General features: G+C 35.0%; 1 pseudogene; it reads right to left on the reverse strand.

Moving 5' to 3' along the window:
- Positions 1–8,069: 8,069 nt before the first annotated feature.
- LOC128568560 (nucleolar complex protein 3 homolog) lies at positions 8,070–17,846 on the reverse strand (annotated as a pseudogene).
- Between the last annotated feature and the right edge of the window lie 2,139 nt (positions 17,847–19,985).

Here is a 19,985-nt window from a genome sequence, read left to right on the forward strand (position 1 = left end):
CTCAGTTCTCACCTGGCCACTTGTGCTGAGAAGCAGTTACTAGGAGACAGACAGTTCCTCTGGAACAGAGGTAATCTGGAGAACAGCATCAGAAAGGCCTAAGACAGAAACTAAATCACTAGAGCAGACCTGTTCTTAAAGCCCAACCACTAAGTAATTGCTAATGAATTGACTTGAGACCACCTTGTGCATTTGACTAGGCCATGACATCAGCCCCCCTGAACAGAGTACAGTGATGCCCACTGAACACTTATGGGTTGCCATCACTTAAAGAACCCAGCAGCTGGTATCCAAAGAAGAGTCACCACAAGCTTCAAATGAACAAGCAAAACAAGCTCTAATATTCGAAGGATATTAAAGCTTCTGGGGAAGAAGGATAACAATATGATCAAACTTCAAATGACAATAGAAGAACACACCAATACATTTAAGAAAAGTATTGAACAAGTTCCTGGAAATAGAATATATCATTTTCAAGCAAAAAAATTTGCATTCCTTTCAACAATGCATGAGAGTTTCCCTTTCATCACACCTTTGCCAGCATTTGTTATCTTTTAACTTTCTGATAATAGCCATTCTAACTGGGGTGAGATGATAAAAGTGATATCTAATTGTGGTTTTGATTTGTGTTTTCCAGATAATTAGTGATACTGAAGTTTTGTTCATACACTTGTTGGTCGTAGTATGTCTTATTTTGAAAGATGTCTGCACAGGTCTTTAGCCTATTTTTTAATCTGATTATTTGTATTGCTTTTATTTATTTATTTATTTTTCGCTATTGAATTGTTAAATGTCCTATGTATTCAAACTAGCTAGAAAAGAAGAGTTTGATGATAGAAATGCTAACTACTCTGATTTGAGCATTATACTTTGTATACACATACGTAAACGCATATACATATAATACATATATAAATACATATCTCAAAACATTTTTAATTTTTATTAAATCATAACTATATACATTTATGAGGTACAATGTGATAATTTGATATACAATGTGGAATGCTTAAGTAAAACTGATTTACTTATTTTTTTGTGATAAAACATTTATACTATACTCTCAGTTGTTTTGAAATGTACACTTGCATTGTGTACATTAAGTGAGATCCCACCAAATACCCTCCCTCCCTCCTCCTCTCCCCTCCTTCTTGTGGGCTATATTTGTGTTTTATCATTCATATGAATATGTAAGTGACTATATATTGGTTTCATAATAGTATTGAGTACATTGTATACTTTTTTCCCCATTCTTGAGACACTTTACTAAGAAGAATATGTTCCAGCTCCATCCAGGTAAACATAAAAGATGCATATCTCAAAACATTTTATGTTATCATATAAATATTTACTCTGTGTCAATTAAAGTAATAAATAAATGAGGAAATAAATAAAACTATTCTTAGTAGGGCAATATGATCTGCCCAGACTTTCTAATGACTTCCTTTATTGTTCAAAAAGAAATTCCATTTCTTACCAGGGCTTGCAAGTTACTCAGTGTTTTACATTTCACTACTCTCTGACATAGGTTCTGCTTTCTCTCCCTTTACTCTATTCCAAACATACTTCTTGTTCTCCCTTAAACATAATATAAGCATGATCAACCAGACTTTTCCACTTGCCCTTCCCTCTACATATCTTCGAGGTAGTCACATCTCTTGCTCCCCCATTTTATTCAATTTTTACTTCATTCAAGTCCCCTTGATTTCCCTGACTAAAACAGCTATAGCCTTCCCCTCTCACTGCCCTCCAGACCCTTTTTCATCTTCATTTCCTTCTATAGTATATAGTATTGTCTGGTATATTTTTAATTATTCATTTTTCAAATTTGATATCTTCCCCTCCATGAGCGTGTCAACTGAATTTCTAGTGCCTAGATCAGTGTCTGGCACATAGGAAACACTCATCAAATATTTCTCATCAGTGAATAAGTAGGGGATTGAATAAATGAATAAATGAATAAATCATGTGTAAACTTCAACTAAAATTGGTCTTTCAATGTCTGTGATGCTTGATAGGGTGCTGATCTCTGTGGAGAGCAAATAGAAGCCCTGTGGAAGTGAATCCTTATGTGAGGGCTGAAACTGTAACGTTAAATACAGCAAAGAGCAGTGGACGCTGGGCCAATATTTATTAGTGTGGCAGATTTTATTATGTATTTACAATTATATGCTTCCTCTACACCCTTTCCATGCTTCTTTACAGGTAGGTAGACTACAATTCCTTGCTCCATTCCATTGATTTCAGGCTAGATCATATAACTTGTTTTCCCACCAATGGAATATGAGCAAATGTAACGTTAGCTGCATTTGGGAAGAAGCTTTGAAAGGCAATTGGGTAATTTGGTGCTGAGCCTTTTACTCTGACAAATTCATCATGGGAACTACATGGTTCAGAAAGTATGCTGGAAATTCCTTCATCTTGGATTCTGAATGAAAAGACACACAAAGCCCAAGTGACACCATCAGAATTAAAGCCTTTTTGCAGCTTAATAACAAGAATAATAAATTAATATGCATTGTTACATTCTACTGTGTGAATATGATTATTTTTGGTGCAGAAAAAGCTGATTAGTACAGCAAAGTATTTCAGAGATTAAATATCTTTGTGAAACCCATTATTTTTATTTATTTATTTATATCCCCACTAGCTAAAACTATACCTGGTATCAATATATTCTTACATTTATATTCAGTGTCATTTTAATTTGCATATACTTTCCTTCATTGATTTTGAGGTGGTTCCCTTACGCATAACAACCAAATGAATTTTTATTTGATTTGAGTGAGTCTCTAAACATTCAGAATTACACAAATTTTCCACATAAGTCTTCTTTAGTAAGTACAATAAGAACAATGAAACTGACTGCCTTTAAGATAGGTGTATCTTATTGTATTTTAATGTGTTCATAAAAAATAAAATAATAAAAATATATGTATCCAATGTGAGAATAGGTGTTCATGCACATTCTTGAATGAAAAAGTAAATAAAGGAATTTTGTAGTCATCGCTAGGAATGTTCTCTACAAATACTTCCTAAATTTCTGTGTCTGATCTTATGGTAGAATTAGAGTTCCTAGTCTCCTGTAGCTGGGTGGAAACAGGCAATGAGTTGTGAGTGGAAGTTACTTGAGTCCCTGCTAGGCCAACACACTTACTTGCTGACTTATGACAGTAAGAGCTCTTTTTTATGACTAGCATGGGTTTCCAAGGGACTGCAAAGAGTAGATCGTTCCTGCCTACCAATCTATGACATGTGTGAATAAAAAAAAAAAAAGAAAACTACATTTTGGAGGTTGTTAATCATGCTATGATCTAGCGTAATCTAATTCAATAAAATGGATACATTATGTACATATAATTGATTGTATATCATCAGGATATATGTGCTATATCAACATAATAAACCAAGAAGAATATAAAATTATTAATAATTCTCACTAGCAAGTGTAAAATGAGTTTAACATTTATATACTTCTTTATGCTTATTTTTATAATGTGCATGTCATAATATTACAAATTTTTAAAATAATTTATTAAAAAAAATACAACCTTTATACCCTGGGTGGGGAGGAGAGGAAAGAATCCTTCTAGTGGAAAAGGATAGGAAATAGGACAATTAATGGAAGCTAAGTTTGGATTAATATGCAGGAACAGAATCTCAGAAAGGTCAGGTTATCAGTGATGTGCCTCTGATTTCTCTCTTCTGTGGTATAGGGGATGAGCAGACTATAAGACTCCTGTTTTACCACCATGTATTTCATGTAAACAGTGATACGTAAGATGTTTTAAGTGAAAGATAAATGTATTAGTAAAAATTTGATAGGCAAGGTATGGTGGTGTGTGCCTACAGTTCCAGCTACTCTGGAGGCTAGGGTTTTATCATAATTTATAATTATTAATTTATTTCTTTTTTACTCGTTTATTGGTTGCCATCCCTCTGTGATATATATTTTCCAAGGGCAGAGATCATGGCTATTCTTGTTAATACTTTATCCCCAGCTTTAAACAGTGGTTGATACATAGTATACACTCATTGGACATTTATTTGTAAATAAATGAAACATTAAATAAATCTTATTTCTATTATTCCATATGAAAAATAACTCCCACTTTAACTAACTGGGATAAAATACGAAAATATTGATCATTGCTTCTCAGCCTTTTGGCTAAGATTATGTGAAAATATTGATCATTTTACTTAGACTTCCCACTGTCTTAGAAAAAACACAAATCATTTTTAATGAATTTCATGGTTATCACACACAAGGTAAGTGGGTTTATTTTTGACTTTTATTTTACATATTACTATTATGATTTTTTTTCCTACATTTTAGGGAAATGTGTTCATTCTGTGGAATTTCATTCTGGTTAGGGGTGGGGAGAAATTCATGGACCATGCCTTGAAATTTACATAAGAGTTCAACATTTTTTGAAGACCTTTGAGATTTTGCCAAAATCAGTTTAAATTGCACATTTAAAGAATGTGTTTAAACCATAAAATTCTCAAGTTTTTATTTCTGAATGTTTGCCTTTTGAAAGAATTAATTCTAATAGCTAAGGGGTTTGTTGTTTCTTTGCAAGTTGTTCTGAATACCTCTACAAATTGGACTGTTGTTGTTTGAACCTTTAATTGGAAATCTCAAGGAACTTCTGAATTTTTAATTTATACTAATAATAACTCAAAGAAAGACATTGTGTGCTTAGATGATTTAAAAATTTAATTAAAAATGAATTTAAGAAACACTCTGAGAAATCCTGAAAGTGATACTTGAATCTATGTCATTTGAGGGTATTAGATACCCTAAAGCCCTTGCTTACTGAAATATACTTTCAAGTCATTTTTCACATTTTCAAAAAACAGGTTTAAATTTAATTTATTTTTTAAGATAGATTTTAATCCTCTTCAGAAAAAGTTCAACCTTAAAAACAGTTTGCTCACAGAAATTTTTTTTAAATTGAGTTCTCTTTCAGATAAAATGCTTTTACCAGTAAATATTTGCTAATTATTTTTAACATTGAGGCTAAAATTTTATTTTAATTCCCTTACTAGAATAGGGCTTCATAGCCACCATATCAAATGCAAATTACAAGACCTGGCCTTGTTTTAGTTAGCAAAGAGAACATTAAACTGTACAATTTTCAGTACATGAAGTGCTGCCCCTCCAAGTACACTCATCTACATTTACCATAATAATGGATTCAATGACAAGTTGGTTGACCTTCTAAAGTTTTTGCTGCAAATCAATATTCATGAGTAAAGACTGTAAAAGTCTTCTATTTATATTCCAAAAAAACTGTCATGGTCAATAGCATTTCTAAATTCTGCTTATTAAACCACTAGACTGTGCTTCTATAATTGATAGAGGAGAAAGCTTGCTCTGAATTATCCAGATAAGCACTTAATTCTGTAGGACCAATGTGAATGTACTGTCATTTTCAATAATGTACACATTAGTTAAACTTTAATACCATACAGTTCTAGCAAGCCACATTCAAATTGTAGACTTGATATCAGAGTAAGAAAGAAAACATAAATATATCTTGCACTGTGGTTTTCAACATATATTCCCAGGACCAGCAATACTGGCATTACCAGGGCACTTGTTATAAATACAGTTAGAATGAATCTGATCCAGTGTCGGTAACATGACAGGTCACTGTAGTTAACTGTATACTCAGTACAATTTAGTATACATTTTATAATAACCAAAAGAGTAGAATTGGGATATTTCTAACACGAAGAAATGATAAATGCTTGAGGTGATGGAGACTCTGATTTAATCATTACACATTGTATCAAAACATCACATGTACCCCATAAATACATATAATTATTATGTACTCATAATTATTAGAAAGAAAAAAAGAATAAATGCTGTTCTCAAGTCCTGCCACAGGTCTATAGAATCAGATACGCTGAGTATGAGTGTATGGTAACTTGTGCTTTAACAACTCTCTAATTTATTCTGATGCTAGAGTTTGAGAACCACTGCTTTAGTATCTTCTACATTGGTCCGTGGACCCTTTCGAGTGCTGGCATCTCACCTTGCAGTGGGCCTGCAGCTTAGCATTCCTCTGACCTGGAGAGTTTCTCCCTGTACATGGAATTTTTTGGCCCATGAGTTTATGGTGAGTAGCTGCACTGGTCTCTAATGCTTTTATCTTTAACTGCTGTGTGACTGTGGCCATGCTTGGTGCCTGATTAGAGGGTTCATTGAATGAAATCCAGCTTGATCCAAGCCAGAGTTGGCATTATCAAACTTAGACCAACATTTTCTGTCCAAGCCCAGCTAAGTGATAGTCTGAAAAAACAAACGAACCAGCAACCGTCCTATTGTTGAACTGTCCTTTATATGTGACTGGTGCTTCATCACCTTTCTCTGGATAATCTGGATCTCTGAATAATTTACTTGCAGTATCAACACATAGGAATCAGCTGTTCACTGATGTTTCACCAAAATTACTTTCACTCAGTATTTGCTTTGAGATTTCAGAGGGAATTGCTTGTATTCTGACTGATAAATACAGGAATATGGCATTTGGTCCATAGGGTCGTTTGCCACTAAAAAATTTTGAAAGCCACTAAATAAATTTTGAGAACTGCCGTTTGATATAAGTATATGTTTAAGCAGCATTACCTACACATATTTAAATTCAGTTTCTGTGTCTTCTTCTAAAATAGTGAGTCCCTTCAGACCACCATTTATCCCATATAAATACAATCTTTCACAGAGCAAATGCTCATGCTGAGAAAGTATGAATATTGTTTAAAACCCTGAAAATGTGTGACATAAATCTGAAATGGTACGAGACCAAGGACATTCAACACTGCCTCTAAGGGGTCAAATTTAAATGTGAACCGAGAAGGCAGCTGAAAAAGAAATGGCAATTTCCAAAAGCCTAAGTCAAAAACAGTATCAGACATTTCTCCTAAATTGTCCTTGTTCTCTCTGTGGAAATACAAACTCCCAAAAAAGAGTCCTGTTTGATGACACTTTCCACGTGGTGGGCTTCCATACCTCGTGGCATCATTTGAATAAGGGTAGTGGTGTTAATTGCCCTTCCATTTTCAGTTGCACTTTGACTATTTTCAGTGAAATGTGACTACTCTTCTGCCTATGGCAGAATCTTAAAGGTGAGTTTTCAATTTAAAAATATTCAGGAAATTGTCTAAGTTTTGACATCGAAAAGATTAGTCCACACAATTTAAAAATGGGAAAATACTTCTTTGTTTCTGCATTTGTCCCTAGTGTTACTGATTGTCTTATATGTTTTTTTCCTGAAGCTAATAATCTAAGCTATAATCTAAGCTTTAAAACTCATCGTGAGAAGCAAGGTGGTTTATTCTGAATTTTTGACTCAGTTTAAATGTAACTAGGGAAGTGTCCTAGGCAATGTTTTTCAAACATTTGATGTACAATTATTTTTAAAATATTATTTTTAAGTAACACACTGAGACAAATGGTCTAGAGTAATTTTAGCTCCTCCAACATCACCTACCACTGACCACCCTGAATCACACAGGAACATTACTACCTTGTTCAATACCAAATTGTATACACAGAAAGGAGGAAAAGAGAGAAAAAGAAAGGTGGAAATAAGCCAAACTTTTTTAGTATTGTAATAAAATAATATTAAGTTTTAAAGAGTACTTAGTTATAAAGAATATTAAATGGTGAAAAGTATTCTCATGATCTCATGATCTTGATTTTTCTGTGCTCTATGCCATAATTTTAATATATCAACTGCATTTCAGTAAGATCCAGTCCAAAGACTTTTTTTAACTATAACTTACTATGTACATGAAGTTTAAAAAAAGCAGCAGGGTAATGACGGAAATTTCCAACTATTGGGGTAGGGGAACAGCTTTCAATCTCTTTAATGAAGTAACATTTTTAGAACTGGGGCAGAGCCCTCTACTATACAAAGGATAATTCTTCCTCCCCTTCCTAATCATTCATAGGAAGTTTTCTTTGTATAAAAAGAAAAGGTCCTAAGTTAACAACTTATCTTTTTGTGTATCTGCACACACACATACACAAGAATATCCACTGACTCATCATTCTTCTATAATTGTAGTGATGTTTCCAAACATTTGGTGAAATCCAAAGGCAACTGAGTAACAACTTCATCGCAATGTCTTTTGACTGATTTAAATCTTCATTCAAAAAGGAGTCCCCTTGTAAAATTTTACCTTTCATTTTGGAGGCTAAAGATTGAATAGGAGGATTAAATGTCATTGCTGCCATGCAATAGGCCTCAAACAGTTCAGCAGCTGATCTCCATTCAACTCGACTCTGGTTTGATGGCTTCAGAAGCCTTCAGAAGGGGCTCCAGCAATCAGGTGAGATGCAAATTTCTGCACTATGGGATGATAATGTCTCTGAAGTGCATGCAATTCCCACAGAGCAGTGTCTGGGCATTATAGTACGCAGGCTCATCTGGCTCAGGGAGGAAAACTCCACTTCCCTGAGATTCATTGTCAAGCAACAAATGTGTTTTGGGAGAGTATGCATTAATATTCTGGTAGTTGCTAAAATGCCAATGCTTGAATGGAAGAACATGAAGAGCTAGGGTACAAAGGTGCTTGATGAAGGCAAAGGCTCGCTGCTGAGAAACTTGCTTTCTGCGCTTAGTCAGCATGACATCAAGGTACTGGAGTACAATCGCAACACCTTCATGGTTAGCACCTGCATGTAACTTGAACAGTGTTTTGTAGACATGTGTATAGAATTTCATTGGCTCAATATTCAGAACATCATCTTGTCCAGAAAGAATATGAAAAACAGTCTGGACACAGTGAAGACTTTCCTGATAGCTTAGGTCTCGAGATTCAATGAGAATATGAAGAACTACTAATAAATAATCAAAAACTCCACATTTATAAGGTGAGCAAACTTGGCAAATCTTCTACAACTGCTGGCAGAAGGTGACCTCTGGGCCTTATTCAATATTCTGAAGTAGGTTATAAACATAATATTCAGAGTCTCCGTGTGCAATTTAAGCTTTTTCTCATTACTCTCTGAAGCTTCTGCCTCCCGTAGCTCTTGTTCTAGTTTCTCTTCTGCTTTTTTCCACTTTCTCTGCATTGTTGATAGAGTCTTTTCTTTTCCTTAAAAGTCATAAACGTTTTTGGTTTATTAACGTCTTCTGTATCTTTTTTCACGTCTACTTCCTTGATTCTTAGGCACAAAAATGTTTTTAACATCTCTGGTCTAACTTCATAATTTTTGCCCTTCACAAAACCAGAAATTACTTTAATTACAGAGAAGCTTGACCTAATTTATCTTGTTTAAAGAGTTTCTTTACTGCCTCACAACACATTTTGGATATGAATTTTGACATGTCATTCATAAGTGGGACAATCAAGTGAGGCAGTAAAGATGCCTCAATGATGTTGTTGTGGAAATTAAAATGAGGTAGCTCCAACAATAGCTCACACAGGCACTTCACAGCCACTTCTGCCAGTCCTTTGTATGCCTTCCCCAGCCCATTCAGGAGAGTGAAACTTCATCTCTTATTCCTTTGTAAAATGAGTTTGCTACGTGCCAAACACCTCTTAGAGGATTTTTCATGTAGTACCTTATTTAACGAATATAATAGCCCAGTGAGATTGGTATTGCTATCATACCCATTTTTCCAAATGGGGAAACTGAGACAATTCAAATTGGGAGTTAATCCCAAATCATCTGACTCCAAAACTTTTCCTGTTCTCATTATTACACACAATCACATAATTAGATACCCCTTGGCAAGTTCTCGGCAGAAGAAGGAGAAGGTGAGCTAATATCAGATTTGTTTACTAGTTCCTCAGTTTCTCATATCTCCTCATCCTAAAAATAGTAGTGGGTATAAAATAACTGAAAAGATATAGAAGGTAGTGGAATTAAATTAATTCTAGTCGAGTTTATTGAAGGTACTTTGAAAGTTAAATTTCTTTATCTACATTCAAGTTCTTTTAAAAAAATCTTCTATATTGGAGTAATTTTAGACTCACAAGAAGTTGCAAATATAGTACAGGGAGTTCCTGTATAACCTTCACTCAGCTTCTACTGTATTAACATTTTACCCAACCATACTATATTATTAAAACCAGGAAACTGATGTTCATAAAAGATTCATTTAGATTTTATCTGTTTTGGCGTGTCCTCATTGTATGTGCATGTGTGTAGTTCTGTGAAATTTTATCTCATGTATATTTTCATGTAACCATCATCACCAGCAGCATTCATAAGTTTCAAAACCTCTCTTTATACATGTATAGGTCTGACAATTAAGTTTGAGAACTCGTCCTAGAAAAAGTGCTACATACCTCATTGCTAAATATCATGGTCACCTTTGAAGTACTCCCATGGGGAGACTGTGTATCAACTCCTTGTCTACCTTTCACAACACTTTTTCTAGAGGCCAGGATTATGGCTTATGCTGGTAATCCCAGCAATTGGGAGGCCAAGGCGGGTGGATTGCCTGGGCTCACAAGTTCGAGACCAGCCTGAGCAAGAGTATGACCCTGTCTCTACAAGGGTATTGTGGCAGGTGATGAAGTCCCAGCTACTTGGGAGGCTGAGGCAAGAGAATTGCTTCAGCCCAAGAGTTTGAGATTGCTGTGAGCTGATGCGATAGTACTCTATTGTGGGCAACAAAGTGAGACTCTGTCTCAAAAAAAGAAACAAAGCACTTTTTCTGGAATACTTTCAGAACTTAATCATCATATTTTCATATAACAACAGCTCTGATGGCCAATCCAAAAAAAAAAGTTCCAAAATTGTTTTAAAGGATGGACCGGGTTCTGGCATCAGTGTATAGCCTCCAAATGGGAGTATTTCAAAGTTTACTACAGTAAGATTCAGCAATGAGGTGTGTAGCACTTTTTCTAGGATGAGTTCATGAACTTAATTGTCAAATCTCATACAGCATGCCCAGCACAAGCACTTTCTTTTTTTGGGTTAGGCTTCTCATGTAAGTAAAAAGGTTTTGGTTCACTGCTTTTACAGCCACTTCCATTAAAAATCACCATAAATCTATTTTTAAGCTATGATAAATTGTATGTAAATTTTTTTTTAGATGTTACGGTTTGTGGAAATGTATATGCTTCAGTACCTCAAGTGTCTAAAACACATAGATGTGCTGAACTGTTGCCAGGGAATTGTTTCTTATAGCTACCGGTCAAATTCCTAAAAGAGAGAGAGGATAAGAGCTCATAAATAAATTTTTGTTTTTAATTAAGCAGCTAAAACTGTAGAGTTGTGCAGATAGAGACAGACATGGTATCATATGTATGGCTCTTTAAACATGCAAAGTTTCTTAAGAAATGTTTGGTAGAACCCCTTAAAAGATTATATAAGATTTTAAGTGATTTGCCCACATCACAACACTGGTTGCCAACATGCATACTTTCTATTACACCTCATTGGCCTTTTATAAGCAAAAAGAAGGAATATTCAGTACAGACTAACTTCATAAAGGTAGTGAAGAACCTCATAAGAATTGAGCTTTAAAATCAGACCAGGTTTAGATAAAATATAGATTCATAAGACTGACAGATTTATAAGGGAGTTGTCTGATTACACATGATGTTTAAAAAAAAAACTTTCCACTTTTCATGTTAGATTTGGTGATATTTTAATTTAAAGTCATTTTTGATGAGTGAGCTGACTAGACATATGGTCCGGTAATATTTAAGCCACAAGGAATCATTGAAATGTGATAGGTGGATATGCAACAAACTGAACCAACCATTTAAATATTAACACAATTCATGACAATTAAAGCTGCTAATCTAAATGTATAAGAATCATCACTTCTTTTTATCCAAAAGACCATTTTTACAACCATTTTCAGTTCTGATTTCTCTAATGTCTTACTTAGCTCATGTGAGTCTAACTTTAATCTACCCTACTCTTTATAGTCTGTATCAAAGAGTTAAATAACTGATTTTTTTATATTCTTTCCTATGTATTCTCTTACCAGTACAAAGAACACTTTGCAAAGGAGCTGATGTTTAATGCTTTTATTATCTGAACTGGTCACAGAGCAAGTGATCAGTAACTAAATCCTAAATATTTTGACAAAAGTAATCCATAGAGGTTTTAGGTGTTCTAGTAGGAAAAGTGACTTATTTTATATAAACTCTGAAATCCTATATCAAGACACCAATTGAAAAGAAAATTAATATTCTGAAAGGGCTGATAAAGTAAGATTAAACATCTGACAATGAATCATCAGTAATTTATGCTCAGAGCAGCATTAGAAAATTTACCTCACACACTGCACAGCGTTTGTTACTGCAAAAGGATAGTGAGGAAACTAGAAAAATGTCAAGCTTGGCCTTTTGTTCCAGTAAGTTGCATGACCTTGGGGGAAAATACATAATTTGTTTAAGCCTCAATTGGGATTGATCTCTAATGTACTTCTAGCTTTAAAATATGATGATTTTATTTAAGTTCTAAAAGCATCCCTTTTGCATATAGAAGAGGAATTTAATTTATAGCAGAGCTTATAAAACCAAATGTTTTAGAATATCTCAGTTTCAATATAACATAACCCCTACTCTAAGTTAATTTGTCAAAAGTTACTTCAGACATAAGAACTGAATAAGGAGAATTCTGATGATTTTTAAAACAGAGAAGCTGGTATCAGCTCACATGAATTTAGGACCCTGCGTGACCCTAACTAGTCATTAGAACTTGAAGAAACTGTTTTTCCCTCTCTTTGCTTGTTATCTACAAATAGGTGCTGGTGGTAGTGACAGGGGGCATTATTCCAATAAATATTCCTTAAAAACTTTTCTAGGTTTTTTTATTAGATTATATGAAACTGGTGCAACATTTCAATACAACCACTATCTCTGAAGGTTAAATAAAGAGGAAAAATCTAGTAAAAGGAATGAGTGTGGAACTAAATTGGTCATAGCTCCGATGAGAAGCTAGAAGGCAGGAGGGTAAAACGGGACCTGCAAATAGGGTCAAGTCATATTAGAAAAGAGCTAGAAAGCACTCCTGAGAGACAATTTAAATTTTAATGTAGTCCTGCACCAAGGCTTGCCTACAGATACATACATATGTACATACACACACACATACACACATATATTTATATAAAAGAGAATAGAGCAGAAAAGATGTGTAATATTTAGTATAGTATCATATAAGAGTGGCCATAAAGTTCACGTGCAATTTAAAACAATTAGACACAAACTTTATGAACACCCTGTATTTTCTAAATGTATCAGCCTTTCTCCTACTTTGCCCTGGGTGGCTCTACTTGATCAGTTCCCTCCAGGAACTCCTGATTCTGGAGTAGACCAACCTCATTTTCCTCACAGGAGTTTTGTGTAGACTTTCTCTACTTGCTCCATCTGGTGAGCTGTTTCCACTCTTTTCTTGGCCCACTCCACTCCCCTTCCTGTGGCCAGTTTTTTTCTTTTTCATCCTTGCAGGCGTCCTCAAACTTTTTAAACAGGGGGCCAATTCACTGTCCCTCAGACCGTTGGAGGGCCAGACTATAGTTAAAAAAAAAAAAAAAAAAACTACGACCAAATTCCTATACACACTGCACATATCTTATTTTGAAGTAAAAAAACAAAACGGAAACAAATACAATCACACCGCCTCATGTGGCCCACGGGCCGCAGTTTGAGGACCCCTGCTTAGGGATTTGTCTGATGCCATCTTGACAGAGAAACTTTCTTGATCACCCTATCAAAAATAGCTTCCCTTTAAGTATTACCTAAATACTTAATTCCCTTCACGGCACTTACTACAAGGAACAGTTATTTAACTAATCTCAATCTTTCTTTTATCCAGAATATTGAATTCAAGGTTGAAAACAAATGTCTCATTCACCATTGTTTTCTCAGTACTTAATCGAGTATAAGATTGGCACATGGCAAACATTTGTTAAATAAGTTACCAGGTGTGCTGGGAAATTTTCTCATCAGAAACAAGTTGAATTTTCTCATGAAAACCAGTGACAAAACTAAATGGCTTTACGGTCATTTTCTCTAATTTCTTCTTTGCCGGATTTATTCCACTGGGTAAGGGAACTTAAAATGAGATAACAGATATTGTGGTTCACTTATTTTCTTACCACTTTGATAACTGGAATTTGTGTTCTTATTTCACATGACTCAACACTTTCTTAATCTCTTTCATTTAGATATAGGACCATATCTTATCCTTAAAGTTTTGAAGAATCTGACATGAATATTTTCATTCCTTGATGGACTCTCCTAAAAAAAAAAAATTACTGCAGTTCAGAGTTGCTAAGTACTATGAATGTTCTTTGGTTCCCTGGTTTCTAGTGTCAAGAATAATTACTGGCATTGAGTTGAGCTGTCAATGGAGTGACCACAAACACAAAGCAATCTTAAACAATTTATCACACACAAAAAATAAAAAAAAGAAAGAAAGAAAGAAGGAACATGCACAAATTAAAATAAAGTGAAATATATTTCAGAGTGACAGGAGCAGGTCTCCAGAAATGAAGAAAGACTAGCAGTCTGAGCAGAAGACTCCTTTTATAGGCCTACTAGTTTGTCCCATCTATCCCCTGGCAAGATTGATTGTTGTTTCCCCTCTTTGGGGTGATGGATAGGTTGAGGTTATATAACAAATTACATAATAGGTTAAATAGCGGTTATATAAGCGTTTCCATTTCTAAGCAGGCATCTTCCCTAGAATTCTTCATGTAACTCTACCCATGCTATGGTAATTAGATGGTAATGAGCTCTAGGCCAGTAAAAGGACACAGGGACCTCATCATGGTCTATATTCCCATTAGGGAACAGTTTCTAGCTACAATTCATTTCTGACTCTGCCCCTTACCACTTCCCTGTCACCTGTTTACCCAGCTCTAACAAAAACTACTTATTGGATATATATATATTTTTTTTTGTAGTTGGGGATTCATTGAGGGTACAATATGCCAGGTTACACTGATTGCAATTGTTAGGCAAAGTTCCTCTTGCAATCATGTCTTGCCCCCATAAAGTGTGACACACACCAAGGATCCACCCCCTTCCCTCCGTCCCTCTTTCTGCTTTTCCTCCCCCCACCCATAACCTTAATTGTCATTAATTGTCCTCATATCAAAATTGAGTACATAGGATTCATGCTTCTCCATTCTTGTGATGCTTTACTAAGAATAATGTCTTCCACTTCCATCCGGGTTAATACGAAGGATGTAAAGTCTCCATTTCTTTTAATAGCTGAATAGTATTCCATGGTATACATATACCACAGCTTGTTAATCCATTCCTGGGTTGGTGGGCATTTAGGCTGTTTCCACATTTTGGCGATTGTAAATTGAGCTGCAATAAACAGTCTAGTACAAGTGTCCTTATGATAAAAGGATTTTTTTCCTTCTGGGTAGATGCCCAGTAATGGGATTGCAGGATCAAATGGGAGGTCTAGTTTCAGTGCTCTGAGGTTTCTCCATACTTCCTTCCAGAAAGGTTGTACTAGTTTGCAGTCCCACCAGCAGTGTAAAAGTGTTCCCTTCTCTCCACATCCACGCCAGCATCTGCAGTTTTGAGATTTTGTGACATGGGTCATTCTCACTGGGGTTAGATGATATCTCAGGGTGGTTTTGATTTGCATTTCTCTAATATATAGAGACGATGAACATTTTTTCATATGTTCATTAGCCATTTGTCTGTCATCTTTAGAGAAGGTTCTATTCATGTCTCTTGCCCATTGATATATGGGATTGTTGGCTTTTTCATGTGGATTAATTTGAGTTCTCTATAGATCCTAGTTATCAAGCTTTTGTCTGATTGAAAATATGCAAATATCCTTTCCATTGTGTAGGTTGTCTCTTTGCTTTGGTTGTTGCTCCTTAGCTGTACAGAAGCTTTTCAGTTTAATGAAGTCCCATTTGTTTATTTTTGTTGTTGTTTCAATTGCCATGGCAGTCTTCTTCATGAAGTCTTTCCCCAGGCCAATATCTTCCATTGTTTTTCCTATGCTTTCTTGGAGGATTTTTATTGTTTCATGCCTTAAATTTAAGTCCTTTATCCATCTTGAATCAATTTTTGTGAGTGGGGAAAGGTGTGGGTCCAGTTTCAGTCTTTTACATGTAGACATCCAGTTCTTCCAACACCATTTATTGAATAGGGAGTCTTTCCCCCAAGGTATGTTCTTGTTTGGTTTATTGAAGATTAGGTGCTTGTAAGATCTTAGTTTCATTTCTTGGTTTTCAATTCGATTCCAAGTGTCTATGTCTCTGTTTTTGTGCCAGTACCATGCTGTCTTGACCACTATGGCTTTGTAGTACAGACTAAAATCTGGTATGCTGATGCCCCCAGCTTTATTTTTATTACTAAGAACAGCCTTAGCTATACAGAGTTTTTTCTGGTTCTATACAAAACACAGAATCATTTTTTCCAAATCTTGAAAGTATGATGTTGGTATTTTGATAGGAATGGCATTGAATAAGTAGATTGCTTTGGGAAGTATACGACATTTTAACAATGTTGATTCTTCCCATCCATGAGCATGGTATGTTCTTCCATTTTTAACAAATCCTCTGCTATTTCCTTTCTGAGGATTTCATAATTTTCTTTATAGAGGTCCTTCACCTCCTTTGTTAGGTATATTCCTAGGTATTTCATTTTCTTTGAAACTATGGTGAAGGGAGTTGTGTCCTTAATTAGCTTCTAATCTTGACTGTTATTGGTATATACAAAGGTATTTTTAACACATGTGTCCAAAGTATTGATGGGTATATAAGATCTTATAACACTAACATCCTACAGCACTTATCTTTTGACAGCTATGTAATTACTTCTTTAGGATAAGAAATAGTTCTCTAACAAGATGGTGCAGTAAATTAAACTTGCTTTAATTTGAATCTTAAGTGATTTTATTTAACTCAACATAGGGTTTCCGGTAATAAAAAGTGAAATTTTTATTAAATAGTGCTTTAATAAAGTTGTATCTAAATTTATAAGTTATAACTAATTTATATTCTCAAAGAATCAGTTTTTACATAAATCCTACTATAAATTAAAATAAGTAGGGAACAAAGAGTTAAACAAATTAACCCCAGTAAAGGCAAGGAATCTGTGACTAGAACTATTAATATGAACCTTTGGGTAGCCAATGGATTTGTATTTGTATATGATAATACTTTCACCTAAATTAAGAGCAGCTACAGGCATGAACAATTTTATTACATGAACCCTTCTATAAAAAAAAATCTAACTTAACCAAAATCTAACAATTAAAACTAAGTTGGAGAAAACTGTTAAGAATTAATTAACTCTTAAGTCTAAGTAGGAGCTAATTATGAACTGTAAAAAACAGGATAGAACCTGCAAAAAATGCCTGAGGCATTTCAGATATAAGAGTGAGAATAGTTTAAGTTTTCTTAAATTAGTCAGTTTATATTTTGGGTGATGGAAGAGAGTTTTTTATCATTGTTCTGATAGATTCACTATTTGAAAATACAAAAAAGCCAATATATTTTTAACTATTGTGAAGGTACTAATGGTGAACATGATTGTAGACACAAAAAAATTAGATTCTAGAATGTGGCATAGGACTAAATATAATACAAGGTAAGAAGCATTTCCAACACAGCTGCCAGAGTGAGCTCTTGAAAAAGTGAGTCAGATCCTGGCATTCCTCCATTTAAAATCCTGCCTTGAGTGTCTCCTCCTTATTCAGATCAAAGGCAGACTCCTTAACAGAAACTTCAAGCAGATCACTCATGTCATCTTCTCCCCTACACCCTCTCCACATCCACAGCATTTCCACTCCCCTTCAAACTTACCTCCTCTCTCCTCCTTACTCCCCACCAGGTGCAGTGGTCTCCTTGCTGTTCCTTCCCTGTTCCAGGCATCCTCCCACCTGAAAATCTTCATATCTCCTGTTTCCTCCATCTGAATTCTCTTTCTTCACTTGGTAGTCACAAAACGAATCTCCCACTTTATCACTCTTGTATGCCACCTTTTCAAAGAGTATCTAGCCACCACATTTGAATTTGCAAGTTGCCTGCCCTTCTACACTCTCAATCCTTATTCCCTCTTTAACTTTTTATTTTTTAACCGAATGACATGTATCATTTTCCAACATTTTATTCAATTTAAATCTTTATCAGATTTATTGTTTGCTATCTATCTCCCTTACTGGAATATAAGCATCATGAGAACAGGGATCTTTACCTGTTTTCCCCCCAAATCCTTACAAGAGTGCCTTGTACATAATAGATGTGCAAAAGATAATTGAGTGAATGAAATCTATGATTCTCCTTTAAAAAATTAAGTCAATGGGAAACAATGTCTGAGCCATGACTCAAAGCCAAGAAGACCTAGAACAGATATAGAACCCTAGGCAAATAAGGAAGAAAAACCAACACTGGAACAAGTTGGGTTGGAGTAACTGGACAACGCAATTCTAGAACAAGGAAGTTTAGAGACTGTAGGTTTCCCAAAGCTAGGCTTTCTCTGTGTCACTTCTAATTTTTTTACCTACATCCTGTAGTAATCTATTTGATATCAAGAAGCCCACAATAATATTTTTGACACCAAGAAGCATTTTCTGTGAAAGTGTTGCAGAAGAATAATAAGAAGAAAGTAGGGCTGTGTCTATGTGGCTGCAAATCAGCAATCCAAACACTAATGGGAAAAGGCCCAAGTGCTAATGGGAAGAAGCCACTGTGAATCTGTGGTGTTTTCCTCAAGACCATGACTCTTAAGATGTTGTTAACTAATAAAAACAATTTTCTTTTCATCCAAATTGGCATGTTGTCTATAATTAGGATTTTTGTGTGAAACTTTAAGATACTTTTTAAGTCTTCTAATTAGAACAGCTTCTCTATCCAAAAGTTGACTTTAACTTTATTTTTTAAATTTATTTATTTATCTTTATTTATTTATTTATTTATTTAATGACAGAGTCTCACTATATCACCCAGGGCAGAGTGCCGTCATGTCACAGCTCATAGCAATCTCAAACTCTTGGGCTTAAATGATTCTTTTGCCTCAGCCTCCCAAGTAGCTGGGACTACACAATGCCAGGCTATTTTTTGGCTGTAGTTGTCAGTGTTGTTTGGCAGGCCCGGGCTGGATTCGAAGCTGCCAGCTCTGGTGTATATGGCTGGCACCCTAGCCACTGAGCTACAGGACAGGAGCTGAGCCAAAAGTTGACTTTAACTTTAAAATTAGACTTAGATAAACTTAAAAGAGATCTCCTTAAAAAGGAGGAGAGAGGAAGTGAGGTAGAAGGGGAATGGAGATGCTGTGGCTGTGGAGAGGATATAAAGGAGCAGATCACATGAGTGAGATCAATAATGAAAATTGCTCCTTCTCTAAATCTTTATCAATGAATTTTAATCACTTTTTAAGTCCCCACAATAAAAATTAATTAAGGTCCCTAGAAATTTCATGCATATAGTAGGCAGCCAATTGTGAGATAGTGAACTAATGATCAGGAAAGATGCTAACACTGGTGGGAAAAAAATGTAGCTAAATTTTATCGGAGAAGGAAAATTAAGGAGTAGAGGAAAAAGAACAATTTGCATTTTCTGTAATGTCTATTATTTAAATTTTATAATAAATATGCATTAAGTTAAAATGTATCAATTTTCGAAAAATAATTAAGGGAGAAGCTGAGAGCTTTATGTGAAATTTTCTTAATCATGTCCTTTATCCAGCAAGAAAAGGATATTAACAGTTCTACAGCTCACAGAATGACTTCTCCTTCCAAGACTAACTTTGAGAACTCTTCTTAGAGGAAAATAACTTGTCCTATACTACAAGCTTGTCTTTAAAGAAGAAAAGAAATGACACAAGTGGTCATGAACAAACCACTAGAAGACCAGATAGGAAACTATAACCAGTGAACCACATTGGCAAATAAAATGAGAGATTAGCAAAGTTAAAAGTGAACAGAAATCAAAATGGAAAAGGCACCTGAGGTCTGAATCAGGCCCTGAGTTTTTGACCTGAAAAACTTCAGACAAAATGAATCCAAATTGCCA

The sequence above is a fragment of the Nycticebus coucang genome, chromosome 17, assembly GCF_027406575.1.
Source record: "Nycticebus coucang isolate mNycCou1 chromosome 17, mNycCou1.pri, whole genome shotgun sequence".
NCBI lineage: Eukaryota > Metazoa > Chordata > Mammalia > Primates > Lorisidae > Nycticebus > Nycticebus coucang.